Source organism: Taeniopygia guttata, chromosome 1, assembly GCF_048771995.1.
Source record: "Taeniopygia guttata chromosome 1, bTaeGut7.mat, whole genome shotgun sequence".
Lineage (NCBI taxonomy): Eukaryota > Metazoa > Chordata > Aves > Passeriformes > Estrildidae > Taeniopygia > Taeniopygia guttata.
The window spans coordinates 29,860,322-29,879,566 of NC_133024.1; positions in this window are offsets into that span (position 1 = coordinate 29,860,322).

Genomic DNA, 19,245 nt, shown 5'->3' on the forward strand with positions numbered 1-19,245 from the left:
TGTGAGAGAAATAAGACTTGTGTAAGTGTATAAAATCATACCATCTAAAGTCAGAATTTATTTAGGAAAAGAAACACAGTTATTTTCCCCCAAATAAAGGATACACATGGAAACATATTGCAAAGGTAAATGCAGAAGTCATACAGACACAGGGAATGCTATGGAAAACATGATGTTGACATTTGGGAAGCTCATGGGATGATCAGGTCTGGAACATCTGCCTGTGGCACCATCAGCCTTCAGGCTGGATATACTGCCCATGAATCTCTAGAGCTGATATGCTTTTAAAAAATGTTGGGAAATTTTTTTAAATTTAAAAAAATTTAAAATATCTAGAGATAATGTGCTTTAAAAAAGTGTTGGGAATGACTCACAGAGCAGATGCAAGTATCCACTTGTGCTTCTTTTGGAACTATTTTCAGCTGAAACAGCAACACAGGTCAGATCTAGTCTAATCCTGTTTTTCCCAACAAGGCCAAATAGCAGGAACAATCAGGGTTTTGACTCTGGATTGTGTCCCCCTCTCCATTGTGTGGCTACCCCTTATTTTTCAGTTCTTAGCTCATTATGCGCTCATTATGTACTGCGGAGCATTAGTCAGGTGAGTAACAAGTTGGCAGTAACAAGTGTATTCTTGACACCCATACCCTCACCCTTGAAATTGTTTATAAAGACATCAGCACACATCTTTCCTATCAAGTGTATGGGACTGAGTGCAGCCACTCACGGGGCTGTAGCGTGCTCTAACAAACCCTTTTTGTAGTGCTGTAGCAGCAGCGATAGAAGCTCAGGTGCAAACGCAGTCTTGGCCTCTTTGTCTAAGCACAGTGAGATGGGACTGTGGCTGGAATGTGTTTCATCCAGGAAGTTCCCCCTACAAGGATCTCCCATTATTCTCAGTTGGGTCCCTACCTTCAGAGTGCTGGAGCTCAAGCTTGCTCTGAAGTGATGCAAAAGCACCAGTTTACATAGATGGAGGCTGGGGAAGCACCAGCTGGCTACTGCTGTAAATTCAGCTCTGGAGCTCACACCACTGGCTCAGAAATGCTGGGGTTTTCCCGCCTCAGAACATTGCTAGACTAATTTTGATCAACAGGATAATGTTATAGGGGTAGAGATTGTCTCAGATTTTGCATAGATTAGGTGCTCTCCTGCCTCCCGCAGCTGTAATGTGGGTAACCTGCGTTGTGGTGAATGTTGTGAAGTGCCAGTGCATGTCGCTGTGCCATTCTGCTCATGTTGGAGGTGCTCAGGGGGGCAGCAGGGTGCTGGCTCGGTAGTACTGAACAGGGAACCACGGCCAGAGCCCCACTGTCCGTCGGAGAGTTTCCTGGGAGCCACCATCCTCTGACAGCGATGTGTGTGCTTGGGGAAGGCAACTAGAAATCCTTGCCTTGTGTTCTGTTGAGCTTGTCTGAGCTTTCATCCCAAGCAGGCACCTTTAGTTTTATTATTGTATTTTTGTGAAATTTGATTATTTTATTTGATGTTGTAAGCAAAGGCTCCCCAAGGTAGGTGTATGAAAGCCCTGCAGAACTCAGTACTTGCCTGGCCCTTGGCTCTGGAGAGCCTGTCCCCTGCAGCATGGTCATCTCATCGCCTGCAGTCTGGACCCAAGATGACAGACTGTAGAAGGAAGGGAATCAAGAAAGAATAACAAAAATTAGGCCCTCATTCATATTAAAATACAGTTTTTCTTTCTCTTGACTCTTTAGGGGAGCAGGTAGAGAAAAGAACAAATCTTCTCCCTCCTCCTGGCAGCCCAGTCTCTGAATGCCCTGAGAATTACTGGGTGATGTGGCCCTTTGTTAGCAGTGCAGGGGCACACTGGCACAAAGCCAAGTGCCAAGTGCCTCCCTGAAAAGGCGAGAAAGCTGCGTGTCAAAAAGCAGGTGGGAAGTAGGCTAGTGAGAGCATGAATTTCTAGGTCTGTTCTTTCAGGATAGGTCTGTTCTTTCTTTCTCAATCCTTCATCCATTGCTGCCACGCACTTGATGCCGGAGTGCTGTAGCTGTAAGCACTCATCTCACGAAGCATCCCCTACCAGTGCCCATCATCTGGCATGTGGAGCAGTCTTGCAAGCAGCTTGGAGCCAGGGTTATGTGAAGTCCTGGGGAACATGGATAGATGTGCATGTCGGGCAAAAACCTTCCAAGCATCCTCCCTGCTGGAATACTCCCCCCTCCCCGCTATCCCTGGTGTGGTTGTTCCCACAGGCTCAGTTAGTAGTCCTCTTACTAAAAGCAAAGAGCACAGACAGAGCTGTCTTCAAATGCCTTCTGCCGTTTCCAGCTTAAGGGAGGAATGACAAATCCAATATTTCCCACTGTACCAAGGCCCTGTGCTTGGCATGAGCCACCTCCCCCACTCTCCTCGAAAGGCTGCTCTCTATCAAGCACTTTGTCTTTTGTTCTCCAAACGCACACCACTCATGAACTTTGAAATTACGCAGAAGGGTTTTTTTTCCCCCCCTCCCCTGAGACATCTTTGTCTTCCTCATTTTCATAGGGATAGCTTCCTACAAAATCCAGTGCTGCCAGAGCCTTCAGTTCAAGCTGAGTCTCCTGCTCTCTCAAGTTCACCAGGTATTATGGCACCTGCTTTCTCCCACATCTCTCATCTGAGGATGATCCCGTATATGTCATCATGGTAAATTAATATCAGGACAAAGCTAATGAGGATTATGTGCCAAGTGGGTGGCTGTAATCACACTCGTGCAGACCATAAGTGGGCACAGAGTCTGAAAGTGCTTCTAACACATCCCACAGCCAAATTCTTCCAAGTTAGCACATACTTCTTAGGCAGCTCCCTGTGCCAAATCTGTTCTAGCTGGGGTTTTGTAAGTCCCAGGAAGTCCCCAAAGGACCAGATCGCCTGTGATGCAAGTGTCTAATTACAGCGAATGCTACTATTAGGAAAAATGGTGCTTAGTTTTCAAATCTGTCAGGACTTGAGATAGGGATCCCCCCCCATTGCCTGGCCCTTGCCCCCACCTCTGCAGCCTCTGCTTTTCTCCAAGAGGGTTCTTGCACATGCATTCATGAGCGATTAGCAAGTGTTACAGCCTGAGGCTCCCCGGCTGGCACCCGCTCTACATCTGAATGGCAGAGCCGGGGAAGCCCAGGGCTGTGGAATGGGATCTGCAAGTGGATGTTGTCTGCGCCGCCTGACGGAAGAAAAAGCTTTACCTGCTTTTGTCTGACAATATTTAGATGGCCGACTTGGCTGAGATGGAGAGAGAAAGAGACAAAGAGGAGACGAACGGTGAGAGGGTGGAGCTTTTTAAAAAGGGTGTCATTTGTCTAGGAATTAAATCCAGCGAAGGGTGGAAAGTGGGTAGGGGAACATAGCACTGCCATCAATTATTGGTGCAAAGGTTAAAATTACCTGTACTTCATCTTCTTTAAATTCCATGGAGCTCAAATTAGGCTGTGAAGGCACATCTTGTGGGGGCAGCAACAAAACACCAAAGAGACAATAGTATGAACTGCATCTCTCCCCGGGTGCAAGGTCAGAAGCCACAGAGTCATACCGTGGAAGAACTCCAGACCCCCAGACTACTGTGACAAAATAAAAATGCTTCTCCAGCAGAGCTTAGTTATGATGGAGCCATGACTGTCTGTGTTGAGAAAAACATTTTGCTAAAAATTCCTTGTTTAACCCCAGCTGTGTCTTTCATGCAAACTCTGGGGTTAAGACAGACCTGAGAACACATTCTCTTAACCCCACTCACGACCATATTGTTTTGCTGTAATTATAAACAGCCTAATAATAGTGTCAAAAGTGCTAGCAAATGCAAAGTAACTTTGCATAGTATTTAATGGCTTTGGTGCAGAGCTGCAGGTGTCAGCTGTGTTCCAGCAGAGCCCTCTGACGTGATAGCGCTTCAGATATCTCTCTTCACTCACTGCATCCATCAAACTTCACCAATTCTCCAGCAGAAATGGTCAAGTCAGGTGCAATTCGTCTCTCCTCAGCCACTGCAGTTCACAGACAGCACATTGACACAAACCACCAAAGATTTCAGTTTCTATCAGTATCCACCTGCTCTGTGAACCACTCTTTTCCTGTCATTTGATCCCCAGAGAACACATGTACACTGGTCATGAGATTCAACATTGTCATCTTCATTGACCTTCTTGTGTCTTGAGAGAGATGCTTGGAGTGCCTCGAGGCGCTGAATGATGCAGCCATGGAAGTGCCAAGGGCTGCTGGCAGCCTGCTCAACAGCAATCTGCTATGGCACCAGGGAACAGGAGGAGAAGCAAATTCTCAGAATCAGGCTGTTCTATGTAACATCGTCTTTCTAGCTTTAAAACTTCCCTTATGGTGAAACACATGAACGTCTTGTTTCAGTCTCCTGAAATCAAGACCAAAAAGGAGGGAGTTTGTCCAGTGGGACAGGTGCTGATTTCTGTTCCCTCTATGTAACCAGGAGCAGGGAGGGATTCTTGTCCCAATTAAAGACACACATCGACTTGGGTAGCATTGAAGTTTGAGATTTTTTTTCTGTGCTTGTAACAGTGCACCTGAGGGCACACTCTGACCCTTTATTTACATGTGGCAATACATGCATTCCAGGACAAAGAAATAAAGCTAGACACAGCGAGAAAAAGCTGAGCCACAATAAGTAGAGAGGAGGTAAGAGAAAAAGAGAACAGAAAACCATTTTATTAGGTCCAGGTTCCTAGATTGCCTTCATCGTTATGGTGTCTGAGCATTTTCCGGTGGAGTATTCAGTGGCCTGACTCAGATCTGCCACATGTGGTTCTTTTTCTGTCTCTCATCCTCTCCTCGGGGAGACAGCTGCACTTGTTGTGGAAGATTTAACTTAGGCTCAGCAGGCTTGGGTTTGGGGCTTGTTCATAACATGCTTGTGGCTGCCTGTGTTCGAGGAGTGTGCTGGAAACGTGCACCTTTTACTTGGAAGTGAAGTGGTGAGACCAGGGCATGCTGTAGCATGGGCTTATTATGACCCCTGAGACACCTCTGCTTCCTGCTTAGACTAGATTTGCACAGGATTAGAGAGCTCCCTGCTATCAGTGCAGTGGAACTGCTGAGACCAGTAGATGTCAGCTGCCAACTTCATAGACGTAAAGGAACCTCTGCATACTGGCCTGAGGCCACTGGGTACCTCAAGGTGTTGAGCTGGGTAGTGTGGCAAGTAGGAGCCAGCCTCAGTTAGAAAACACAGCTCAGATGCAAGAAAAAGCAGGTCAACAGGGATGGGTGAAACACTCTCCAGTCCTGTCCTTGTGCTCTCTGAAGTCTACTGACTTAGGAGGTTGCCTACACTGTTTGCCAGCTGATATTGGGAGGGGAGGAGAGTTTCGCTTTATATGAATTGTCAGCAGAAATATAACTGGCCAGCTGGTCTGATCCAGTATTTTGGGATGTAGAGTACTTATAATACAATAAATGTGCAAGATAAGTGAGGACTCTCTGCTGTTCCAGTGTGCTGGGTCCATCACAAACCCATGTTCACCAGGGAACTTTCCATATTAGAGAAAGATCTTACCTTATCAGGAACTGCTATTCTAGGGTACATCTCCAAGCCAGCTCTTAATTCTGTGGTTTGGTTATGGATAGTGATGGAGATTGGACAGTTTGAAACTAAAAAAAGTACCAGCTGAGATGCTGGTTAAACACTCTGGCAGTCATCTGAATGAGTTGTCTCTAAAGTGCAAGAAAATGCCGTGTGCTGACATTGGGTAGTTCTGTGGCAAAATTATCTACCCTTGGCCTGGTCTGGTGTGAGCTAAATGGTCAAATTATCAGGTATGGGAAAGGACTGAAAATAACACAGAAACTCTTCCGTATAACTGACAAAAGAAAAATACAGCCTTAATTAATTACTTCCCAGAAACAGGTCACAGCTACCTCTGCACCCTCAGCAGTGCACATAGCGGTGTGTAATTGGAATTGCTTTGTTAGTCCTCTCCCCCACCCACATGCCAGGAAACTGAGGCACAAGGCTGTGTGGTGGCCCAGCACTCTTGACAGGCCCGGAGCAGCCATTAGGTGGTTCACAAGTCTTTGACAGCTTGCATTCTTGGGCTGGGCAGAAGCGAAGATCCCTGTTTTAGAGAAGTGAGGATTTGCCATGGCATCACTTCCTGCCCAGTCTGCCGTTTGTGTTAAGGGAAGCAGTGTCCAGGCTTGTGACATTGCTGCTCCCTGTGCCCCAGCCCTGGGCACTGCACAGAGGAGGCTGGTTGGGTTTGTCACAGACGTGCTAGGACAGCATCTCCCGCAGACCCTTGCTGGGACGGATATGCCCTGCCAGGAGGGCAGTGTGGCAGCTGGCTGGTTCATATCCCAAAACACAGCCTCAGGGAGCTGTGGAGCTTTCGTTGTGTGCTCCTGCCTTGTGCTGCTGCCCGGGGACAGGAGCCATCGTGGCGTTACCCTCAAGTCCCTCCAAGCCTCGGAGGGAGCGCCATTTCAGGCAGAGAATGAATCACTTCACATCAGTCCAAGCAAGGCAGTGACCCGAGCACTCAGCTGCTCAGGGGGTTCTGCGTTATGCAATCAGCTCCATCCCACACCCGAAAAGAAGAAACGGGATCTGCATCCTCCCAGGTTCGATGGCAGAGAGGGAGAGCCGCTGCTGGGACACAGCAACAGGTGGAGAAAGGACCCCTGAAGGAAGTCAGCCTTTCACAGACGGGTCGCTTCTGGGAAAACTGGGCTTCCTCCTGCACAGCACGGCCGCTTTCTGGGACAGGTGGCGGGAAGGATCAACTGCATGGCCGGGGATCATCCCCCCTGCCGCGGCCCTGCTGTGCTTCACCGTGCGGCGGCCACCGAGCGGCAGCAGACAGCCGCGCCGGGAGCCTCCCGCGTCCCGCGTCCCGCATCCCGGCTCCCGCAGCCCGCATCCTGCATCCCGGGTCCCGCATCCCAGCTCCCGCATCCCACATCCCGCGTCCTGCATCCCGGCTCCCGCAGCCCGCATCCTGCATCCCGCATCCCGCGTCCTGCATCCCGCGTCCTGCATCCCGGCTCCCACATCCCGGATCCCGCATCTCAACTCCTGCATCCCAGCTCCCGCATCCCGCATCCTGAATCCCGCCTCCCGCATCCCAGCTCCTGCCTCTCCGGCGCTGCCGGCCAGCAGAGCACCAGCACTGCCCGCCCGAGTCCCCGCAGGTCCCGGGCGGCTTCGGCGCCATCCTTATTGTTATAAATGGATGTGATTCGTGCTAACATAATTGTAATTATATCAATAATCTGGGAAAGTGATTGGAAAAGTATATGTAATTAGTGTTATGAAGCAGATGAATTTCTTCAAGAATACATGCAAGAAAGAGGATGCAGGAATTGGATTCAGCCTTGGGAATGGAGGAAGTCAGGAACTGACTCCCAAACCAAAATTGACATTAACTGAAGTTAAAAGAAAGCTCCCAGAGCAGGATCGACCTTGAATATGAATAAAGTTGGGACCATTCCAGACAGGGAGTCTACAATAGTGATCTTATCTATGAAATAAATAATGTTTAATTGGAACATCATGCTTACTTAATGTGCATACTCCACCTGCCAGGTTATCCAGAGGACATGTGAGGAAGACCTTCAGCCTTCCTCCAAGAAGACCCCCAAAGAGACCAGAAGACCCCATAGCAACAATGGGAGCATGTGCTGTGCAGTAGAGTGACGTAGATTTCAAGAATTGAAAAGAGGAGGCACTATTGGTGAATATGTATTAGCATACAGTATATAAGTTGTGTTTGGATCCTTTTGCCTTCATACAGGAGGCAGGGTGGGAAGCCCTCCCCATTGCCTGATCAATCAGTTTTTGCTTGTGCTTTGTCCAAACCACTGCCAAATTTCCTTTCTGTAACTATTGAATTATATCTGATTGTATTATTTCATCTCAATTAAAATTGCCGACCTCAATTAAAACTGCTGCTAAATTTTAAGTTTGTGGTTTATGGAATTGGACATATGGGACCTCGTTCATAACATTATCGTTGCCAAGGATGTGTCACACAACATGCAGGGAGTGTGGTGAACCCCACCATGATGTGCAGTGGTATCAGCCACAACAGCACCTAAATCCAGGAATTTGTAAAATGTTTCTTGTGCCTTTCTGTCCTTTTCCTTGACTTCCCTTTAGGCTCACAGCTTGCCCCGTGCTTGGGAGATGATTTCCTTTTGCTGGCAGCAAACCCCAGACACAGCCTCTGTAACTGGCTGCAAGCTGGCCCAGCTTAATTGCTGCAAAATGCACATCTTCACCTGTTTGCACAGAGGGAGGGACTATCATCCTTTGGAGCTTGACAAGCCAGACCCCAACTGTCTTTTTTGCAAAGGAAAGACTGAATATAACTCTAGGAATTCACTCCTTTTGTGTTTCTTTCAGTATGACACCATTATCAGCTCCTGGCTTTGCCACAGGCCGTTCAAATTCTCAATGGGTGCATTTTTTTTTGCTCCCTGTGCTGCAGATAAGTGACCCATGCCTAGAGCTTCCACTTGACCCATACAATAAAGGCCCCAACTGGGAGAAGTTTCCTGTGCAAATAAGCACTTCAGCTAGAATAGTTTCATAAGATGTTTAACCTGTAGGGTGTAAACCCTGGGGGTATGTGGCCTGAGGTCCTGGAGGGCTCACTGGTTTGAGAATCAAGCAGGCTAAATGAAAGGAGGCTGAACTTCCTCTCCTTTAGGATGATGCTGCTAGCATCATCCTTTAGAATGATGCTGCTAACATTTCCCAGCAGGACTGCAGCATATGCCAGAATCCAGTCTGGCAAAGATTAAGGGCTCCAGTCACACTAGGAAAAGGATTTCTTTTTCTTCCACAAGCTGTCAAGATCTTCTGGTCTGTCCCCCCTGTGCATGGACTGAATAAACTCTGTAGTGTTGTAGACTATCCAGCATTTTCTTCCCCTTGCACAGTCAGGATGGAAGTGTGGCTGTCCCTGGCCCATCACTGGTCTCCCCTCAGGATTTTCCACTTATATTTGTTCTCTCTCTTATTTGCTTTCACTTTTCCCCTGTATTGTTTCCTGTTAATTTTCTTCTCCAGATGGCCTGTCATTTTAAATTCTCATCTCCCTGTATTTTTTTTCCTTCCCAAGTGTATCTCCTTGTTATATTTCCTTGATTCTGTGTGATGTGCAGCAGTCTGTGGCCACTAACCAAAGCAAGCATCATTTGAAGACAAACATAATCTCTGAGAGAGCTGATTTTGAAGCAGCAGTTGCTTGCAGCTGCAACTGTAGTTGCCATCACCTGTAAGGATGCAGGCATTATTTTTTTTTTCATGGGGAAGGACAATTCTCATGGTTTTATGGTGCTCCTTCACTGTTGTCCATTTAGATGGTGGGGATAGTTAGATGCTCTCAGCATGCATGTTGCTGGCACCACTAAGGACACCAGTGCTGAGAACTTTCCACCAACCATGCTGCTATGACAGCCTCTCTCTCTGGTGACAATCTGTCCAATCAAAAAGGGAATGGTATCAACCTGGCAGCTTCATCTGCTTCCCAGCTCTGCTTCCTAGATCACAGTCAGATTGCATCAGGCTTTTCTGTGTGCACAGAAGAGCCACAGTAACAATTTTTTTTTTTTGATCTCTAACTTTCAGCTGTTTCTATGCTCTCCTGTGTGCTGATCCTCTTTTTTTTTTTTTTTTTTTTTTCGTGTCAAAATATGTTGTGTCTTAGAAAGCCTCACAGGTAGTTCTTTCCTGCCTAAAAGTAAGGATGACAGGATCCCAGAAAGTTTCTGTGGCTGTAGCACAGTGAGATTTAGGATTTCATAGCCAGGGGGCAGGAGGACTTTCCCACCCTATAATGTTTAATATCCAAACTAGTTTCAGCATTCCCTTCAGCTATGACAGTGCTTGCCTCCTGTTTAAAACTCAGAGACTTGGGGAACTCTCCTGCCCTAGTGGCAGTAACAGACAGGTGTGGGGGACAGCAGAAGAAAAGGTGTGAGCTGTACTTGCTCCAGCATCATTGTCTGTATATCTATAAGCCTCAGACTTCTGATGCAGCTGTCAAAAGGTAAATTCCACCCAAGTGTGCTTAGTCCCAGCTTTTGTTCTCCTCAGAGAAAGACAATCTGTTTCTGCAGCCCTTTGAGCTGGTTTCCACCCTGGGGACACAGCAATGTGTGTAGGAATGACAGATGAGCTGGCCAGCATCATTTGGCTTTCACAGGGAAAAGTTGCTTGGACAGAACCAAAAGGTTTCTGTGGAGAGGAGGAGATAGCTGGGTAGCCTATGCTGGGTGAGACTTGGGTTCATAGCTCCTTTTAAACCTGGCTCTGTGGCATCCCTGCTGCATGCCACAGGCTATCTGCTGCTTCATAGGACAACATAGGATGTGGGGTAGAAGCCAGTGATAGTGGGAGGGAAGGAGGGAACCTGTTTGTGCTGTGAGTCAGAATAAAAGCATCTCATTAGAGTGAGGCTTTTCAGGAAACAGAACTGCTGGTTTATGGCCAGCTGTATTTGCACTTGGCTGAAGTCAGTCAGGGAAGGTATTTCTGGGAAAACAGAATTTCCCAGGTGTGTGGTACCTTGTTTCATATCACATTTTGGTTTGCTTGCATGCCTGATTGTTTTTTGCCAAAACCCATCTGTTACTTTTCAGAGCTGCTCTCCAAACTAGTTTACTGCCTTCTGCAGAACTGACTGGGTTAGAATTAAACATTATAAAAACCTATGAAGGACACCATTTACCCTGTCCCTCCTGATAACAGAACTGCAAGTTTGGCAACTGGCAGCAGAACAGCAACAACAAATTGCCAGGGATAGTCCAGCTGCAGTCCTGTGAATAATTTGTGCAATCGTAAGTGAAGCTCTCCTGCTTCAAAACATCTGCAAAGCTGTGATGCAAACCCAATAACTTGGACTGTTGTTTTGGGATTTGGACTTGAGCCCATTTCACAGCTCACCCTGTTCCTTCTTCTTTGTGTATTGCTACAGAATCCCTGTACAGACAGACTGTTGCTTGAAGTCAAAACTATCCTGGCTCATGTATCTCTCCAAGGCTAAAGACCAGGACAAACTGGGACCAGAGAGAAGAAAATATAATTTCCTCATTCCTTGTCTTACAGAAGTCTTCACTTGAATTGTGATATTTTTCCTTGTCTCGTGCTTTTGCCCAAACCCTTTGCTCTACCATCCCCTACACAGCCACTATGCTGTTAGAGAAACTCTTTATCCCTGTGTCTCCTTTCACTCACTACTACCCACTGCTGCAGCTTGGACCTTCCATTTGGAGATGCACAAGTTCAAGAGAGGAGATGACACAGGGTGACTTGGGGACAAAGATCAGAGCCAAATTCTACTGCCTAGGTTCATTTTCTCTGTATCTGAAAAGAAGCCTGCACTCACTAGGGTCTAACCACAGGGCAGGCAGGGTTTTCCCCAGAGTTGTTGGTGCTGCAGCAGCAAAGGGCTGTCTGTGGGCTGGAACCAGACGTGGCATTTCAGGCTGGGGACAGGAGCAGCTGTGGCCTCAGCCCCCAGAGACAGGTGCCCCACTGCCTGTGCCTGCTGTCAGCTGTGCCAAAAGCAACAGCAGGGGCCAAACCTGCCCAGGTCTGCCCAGCTCTGCTCATCCCTCCCACTGCTGTGCTGAGGATGCTGGGGCAGCTGCCTCTGGGGCAGCATGGAAGCTGGGTAGTGCTGAGAGGTGAACTGACTTCTGTTACCACTCCAAGAAATTCCTCTAGGAATGGAAAGGGCCCTGCAAATGGACAAGTAGAACTGCATGGAGACGTGTTGTATCCCAGCCTGGCTTTCATGGGAAGAGCTCCCTTGATGAGCTGGAGTAACCAAGGCAAAGTGTCACTATTTAGAATGGTCTCTTGGCAGTGAGAAGTGTCTGGATAGCACAGAAATGATGCAGAAAAGGGAGACTTTCCTTAAAGAGTGAGGGGAAATAGTTTACACTATTGTACTGCTCAGGCAGACTTTCCCCATTTTTCTTTTTCTCAAACACCAGCTTTCAAAACAGAAGCTGTCTTCCCCCCTCATCAAAACCCTTTGAAAATCATGAGGGAAGCATATGCTTCATAAAAATATAAAACAAGCTTAAAAACAGGGATCAGTAATTTTTTTTTTCTGAGGTATTTATTTGCCTTTTGTTTTTTGAGCTCTGAACTGTCCTTCCTGTTCTTTGTCCCACGGGCCTGAGCAAATATTTAATGTCAGATGAGTGGCTGTGACGCAGGTCTTAAGCTAGAGGGCCTGAGATGTAGGAAAAACCTTCAGAATCTGACAGCAGAGGTCAACAACATCCAAAAGGCTACAGAGAGATGTGCTGGGGAGTGCTGTAATTTTTTGATAAGCTGATTTTGGTGACAATTGTCTTCCATAAATCTCCTGGCTTGTACAAATTCTCCTGTCCTACCCAACTATGTGAGGTGATAAAGCCTTCTTAACAGGATTTATTATAGGTATGGGGTCAGAAAGGCCCAGCTGTTGGGGGATCAACATCTAATATTTGCCTAGGAAATACTTCCTGATACTCTACAAATTTTCAAAAAAGGAAAATAAATTACAAAAATGCAGTTATGTTTTGATTTCTATTTCATCAAGTAATGAAGAGCAACATATTGAATATTATAAATTTAACTAAAACATTATGACTCATAAGTCCCATGACTGAACTATCAGGAACAAGATGTTTTGTACTTCTGGTAGAGTTACCTACATGCTGATTATCTCACATCTTGTTTTTCATTGCCATATTCAAGTTTTCACTGAAATAACAAATATGACCAGAGTGCCTAAGAGGCAAAATGACTGAGGGCACATTGATCACTCATCAGTTTTCATCTTTTCTTTGCTGGCTGTCAACAAATCTAGTTACCTAATCTGCTTTATTTATAGCCCCATCAGATCCCTGTAACTAATAATGCTTATTATTTACCCAGCAGACTCCTGAGCCAGACCTCCTTAATGCCAGACCCTTGCAGAGCTGTGGTCCCTGGTAGGTGCTGTGGATTTGTTCTAGTTCAGGTCACATTCTGATGCCCCAGGTGGTCCTGAGCATGGCTCGTGCTGTGCATTGCAATAATCCACTCCTGTTGCATGTCTGGGCAGTTTCCCAGGAAGGGACCGGCTCTTTCTGAGGGCAGCCACCATTCCATGGAGGGAGGGTTAAATGTTATCTCAGCAGTCCAGCATGTAATTTTCATCCAGTCCTAGGACACTGCAGCAGCAGGAGGAGGCAGTTCCAGGTCCAGGTGTTTGGAAACTGAGAGACCTCAGCATCCAGTCTTTTGTTGCCAGCTCACTTGGAGAATCTTAACCTGTGCTTGACAATGTGATGTGAAGCTGTCACAGCACAGTGAAAGCATCCCTTTCCCTAGGATGTGGGAAATGCAGGTCAGCATGTCATGCTGCTGTTGCAGTACACAGGAGATGATGGAGTCTGAAAGACTGGAAGAGAACCTGACCTAGGACATGCTTTGTTCTTGCATTTCAGGCTCTGTTAATTTTACACCCTTGTGTCATTCACTGATGTTTGCATGATGGAGAGCATGTGAGTGAGAATCAATAAGGTAAATTTACTAATCTAAGAATTATAGCTGTTGCATTTTATATTGCTACCAAATGGGATGAAAGAAACTTATCCAACACCAGTTTGATGTGAATAGGCAGACACTTCTTTATTCAGGCACCAGGAACATGGGGAAGAGCCTCTCTGAAAACATGTTCCACTTAGCCAACCAAACCCATCAATTTTTATATACTTTTTCTGCTGAATCATTGGTACATAAGTTCTTTTGCATACTATGCATGTTCTTAAATATAGCCTTTGCGTTGGTTGATTCCAATTGTTAATAACTTCATCAATATTCTTAGCTTAAAACAACCACTGGTTGTCTCTCCTGAGGTCTACTGATTGGAATCCTTACTACTAAAATCAAGGTGGGAAGTGGAGTGGGTTTCCAAACAGCAGAACTGGTGGGCAGAATGGTCTCCATAGCTTCTTGACCGAAACAAAAGGGTCCAGTAACTTCTTGGTGAGGTTTGTAAGGTGACACATTCCAAGCACAAGACTCTTGATATTTCTATACCTTATACTTTGCAATTCTCTACTTATAACGATATCTATCTCTTTAATATGATTTAATCAATTATTTGATCAAAATAGTAATACCTTTTCTCGCCTTTTAAAATTTTGAAAATTATTTCACTGTTTTCATCTGAATCTTATCCACTACATGCTAGTGGGAGACTGGGAAGTGATTCCTTTGCATCTGGTTGTCTAGCTACTGCTAGGATAACCATCCATTTCCCTGAAGTCGTGTTAATTTGCTTATTTAAACAATAGTAGATCAACATAATTGCTAGGAAGACTATTAACAAAATAGTGTTAATCAGTGATTTTAGCCATGAACTGAGATTCCATCCCAATCCACTAAAAATTTTATCTATCTGATTTTCTTACATATTTTGTTGAAACTCATTAATATTTTCACCTACATTTTCTAATAAGTCTAGATCATTGTCTATATCTTTTGTCACATTCGGAATGTGTATGGAGCAATGATCAATTCTATCTTTAAAGTATCCACAAACCCCATGTTCTTTGAACCATAGCTAAAGGCATTCAGTTTCTTTGAAGCATATCTAAAGCCATTCCATTTTATAAAGTCATCCTGGAGGTTGCTTGTAACTACATGTTTAAATCCCTGAATCCTTTCTTGGTCATGTTTGCCAACCTTTCTGCATGTCCTGTGAGTTGATATCCATTCTTTATTCCTATGTATTACTAAAGGAGTGAATAAACACTCTAAGGCCCAACTAAATTTCACTCCAGATGAAGGTTCATTCTATCCTTCATCCATTTTTGACATTCTCAAATGTTCCAACTGCAAGTTGTCTACTGTTGCCCTAAAAGGAGCTTTCTTTGCAATTGGACATAAAGTTGGCATACCTAATGTAATTTGCTTTACTTTACCATCTAAAGGTAAAGGAGTTGTCCAAGTCCCATCACTCATAGCCCATACTAAATGTCCAAGGCTCCTAACTGTAGCTCTAGTGCAACTAAAAAGAAAAAGGTTCCCCTCCTATCAGTCAATTGCAGGTTATTTCCGAGGCCTCAGAACATCTATACTTTAAAGCAGCAATTAAAGAAGGAATATCCTATATTACCTTATCAACAGGACTACAATTATATATCCTCTCACATTTCCACCATGAGACTGGCTTTTGCTTTACTTGATATCAGGTTCCCCTTTCTTGCACAAATGGTTAATTTGCAAAAACATCCCAAGCAAAACACTAAGGGGCCTTTGTCATATACTGAAATTGAGAAAATATTGTCATAGACCAAATGGATTCACAGTATTCCTCCTTTCTTTTGTCTGATTAGCTTTGCCACATGTCCATTCCATAAACATTTGGCTCACATTTTTCTTTATTTTTTCATGATAAGAACACTATCCTACTGTCTGAAATCTACCTATTTCGGTGAAAATATAATTTGGAAATTTTTCACAATCAGCTCTAGTCCCTGGAGACTTTCATTGCTTCCTAATTTTCTCTACCTGCTCCTTCCATCCAATTACAGGTTTCTGTTCACAACATATGGTTTCATTTTTAGTCAAGTCCATGGTTAAAATTTCCCATGGAATGGACTCACCTACTGCTCTTTGTATTGGTAAACAAGTGGTAAGCTGAGATTCTGCAAATTGGCAAACTCCTTGATTAATCCTAACATCAAATTCTCCTCTGGAGTTTTTCTGAGGAAGAGGATTAATTGCTCTATTTCTCTTGGACTTTTAATTCTCATTTAACCATTCTTCTTGATCTGGGTGAGTGCACTTCTTTCCGAATGACTGTGTTGGCAAATCAAATTCCTTGGTCCTTTTCCAATTCTCAACAACATCCCTGCTTTGAAGTTTGGTATTCCCTACAAATGGCTCTTGTTTTGGGCTTTGTAACACTATATCATATCTTGGGCCCCTTTGTTCCTTATTTTCAATGGGTTGACAACAAAAATCACCTTCAATCAATGAACTGCGATACCGACTGCCACCCTTCAGGATGATAAGGTGTGTCACTGTGCCATCTACCTATGCATTTAATTTTAGAAACAATTATTTTCTATCCTTTTTCCCATCTCTCTTTCAATTTACCAGGATTGAAGTTTAGAATCTGAGTAAAATCACACTTCAATTTAAATGGCTGTCCATCTCTTATTGATACTTCTTCTTGTTCAGTTTATACCTTGCCCCAGGCTTCCACTAACATTAGTTTCCAAATTTATGTCAAATTGATGACTAAAGCTCCACAAAACTGGATTTTCTGAAGAGATGCATTTGGAATATATTATAGAAGCTACATTCTATACTCTGCCAAAATTTTGCACTAACTTTAAAACCACATTCCCTTCCCAAAAGTTAAAACCATAGTTATTGTGATTGTTATTGTTATACAATTATAATATGCCATTATTATGCAATTATAAATATGCAATTATGTATAATTTTCATCTAAATCAAATAAATAGTATCCTCTAGAAAGTCATATTCTATACCTAAAACAGTAAGACTTAAAAAAAAAAATATATATAAATCCCATGGTGTTAGTCAGTCTTGTCTCTGCTGAATTTAATGTGTGGTTGCTGGTTTTTACCTGTGTGTGATGAACCCAATGGCCAATTCCTTCCACCTTGAGTGCTGTGTGGGTTACCAGAAAAACTTGATCTTGGCCCAAAATTCCAGATTCTGATGCACACCATATCTCCTGGTCAGGAAGGATGCACAGGCAGCTCTAGTCCTACTGATCTGTTGATAGTGATGTATCTTTTAAAACTTAAAAGAGTTTGTTTCAGTGCTATTAAATATTAATTTCAGAAAAACCTTTGAGACTTCTCTTGTCTTGTTAGTGTGACATGGGAAAATTTTTGGCTATCCCCAAAAGGTATTTACCAACACCAAAATACACCAGTCCCCATTTTGCCTGGGCAATTCCGCAAAATGAATTTGCCAATAATCTGCATGCAAAGTTCTGTGTTTTAGTAGCCCTGGAGGTGGCCTTCCTCCTTCCTTGGGATTATTTTTCAACAACTGATCCATTAATTTCTCTCATTTTTGTGCTTACTATATTCTTTTATAAAGTAGTTTCCATATTCTCTCTTTCCTAATGCGTTTCCTGATGTTTTAGTTCTGTCATCGTAGCTATCTTATACATTAATTGTGGAGGTACAATTACCTGCTCACATGAGTTTACCAATCACTTGCTGGGATTTTCCGTAGCTTCTTTAGATAAGGCTAATTGGCTGTCCTGATTGCTAGAATTTGGTTTTTGTTCCCAGATATTAAACTTTTTGCTAGGTATTAGTGCAAGGATATATTTTTCAGCAACCCCTTTAGATGTTTTGTCAGTGAATTGGGGAGTCTCAACACTGATGAGCTTTACAAGGGCACGGCCACTTATTTCATCTTTTGCACACTCTGTTGTAGCTGATGAATTTCTTCTTTGTATTTAATAGGAACCCCCTATGCTGATAACAGTTCATTTTTTTCCCCATGTGGTTTCATGGTGTATTATTCCAAACCCATATATTAAATCAGTCCATATGTTTACCCTTTTTCCTTCAGTGATTTCTAGCACTCAGTGTAAGGTCACAAATTCTGCTTTTTGTGCTGATGTGTTAAAAGGTAAAGCCTGGTCTTCTATTACCTGAGTCAAGGTTCCTACTGAATAAATAGCTGCCTGTTTTCTGTTTTGTACCATGCTGCTCCCACTGGAGTGCAGGTCCAGTTCTGGGTCCGGGATGCAGGTCACTCTTGAGATCAGGTCTGCCAAAACACACTTGTTCAGTGCTTACCAGTGTTGGGAAAATTAACTCAAGATGCCAGAGGTTTGCGTCCAAAAAGGAGACAGAGGAGTTCTGTAACTTTATTCAAATAATGATAGAGACCAGGGAGCATTTTCCATGGGGTCTCTCAAAAAAGAGGGTGCAGTCTCCTTTTTATCCTAATTTCCCAGTCTCTTTTCTCTCTCTCTTTCTGCTTTGGCTGAGGTACTTGAGAGGTGCAGACTTCCCAAATTGCCTAATACAAACCCCCTTCTAATGTGCACCCCCTCGCCCTTCTTTGTATCTCTGGTTTTTTTTCTCAGTCTGGGAATTTGGCATGACCTTGAGTGAGCAACAGTCTGTGCCAATTAGTGGAATTCCTCTGGAATTTATGGTTTCTCCCTTTGCTTCTTTCACCTATCAGTATCTGGCTTTATCTACAAGCAGACACAGAGTTTGTTTGTAAAAACACCTCCCTCTCATTCCTTTCACAAGGCAGTCATGAGAAAAGGTCTCTGGGCTGATTTTGAAGCCTGGAGAAACCTGGCTGGGTTTAAAGTAGTGCTTACCTAGGCACAAGCTTGTCCTGCTCCAATAGAGCAACCTGGCGTTGCAGCTGGCAATATCCAACATCCTCCTTTCTGTTCCAAGCCAGCTGTGCCATGTTCTATGGTACATGGCAGCTACCACCTTTCTCAGGCATCCACCTTTACTTCCATTGTCCAATTGTTTGGACAGGATGCTTTCATGACCGAAATGCTGTACCAGTACCCCTAGTGCCAGGTGTATCCTTTCCTTCACAAATAACTCAAATGGTCTGGTTCAAGTGTGAGAGTCCTAATTCAGGGGTTGGAATTAAGGTTCTTTTAGGGCTTCAAAGACCCTCTGACTCCAGGAGTTTACACCAAGTATTTTCAGTGGAGGACTGTGCAAGGGTTTTGCCAGTAACCCATAACTGGCAATGCATAACTGACAGCATTTGGCTGTACCTGTATTCCCTGGCTCTGGAGTCTGGCAAATGGCTTCTTTTCAGCTGCTTCCCAAGCTTCCTTTTTCCTGCAAAATCTCAAAATTAACATAAATTACTGCTTCTTTGTCTATTTGTGCCATTTTCTTTGACACCCTGTATGCAAACAGTCCCAAGAAATTTAATAGACTCACACTGGCACTGAGGCACTGGTTGCTGCTAAAAGTCTTGATTGCTGGCAAAATATCATCCACACATTGTAGTTAAGTTCTGCCCAGATTTTCTTTTTCCAGCTTTCCAACTTCTTTTTTCATTGTTTTATTTTTTTTATTGTGAGCACAATCCATATCAGCTGTGCCTTCCACCTGGTGTTTGGACTCCCCCACTCAAAAGCAAACAATTTCTAACTATCTGTATCAGGACATGTTGCAGAAAAAGCCTCCTTAAGATCAAGAATCATAAACCATTTATATTCCCCTTTAAGTGCTGTAAAG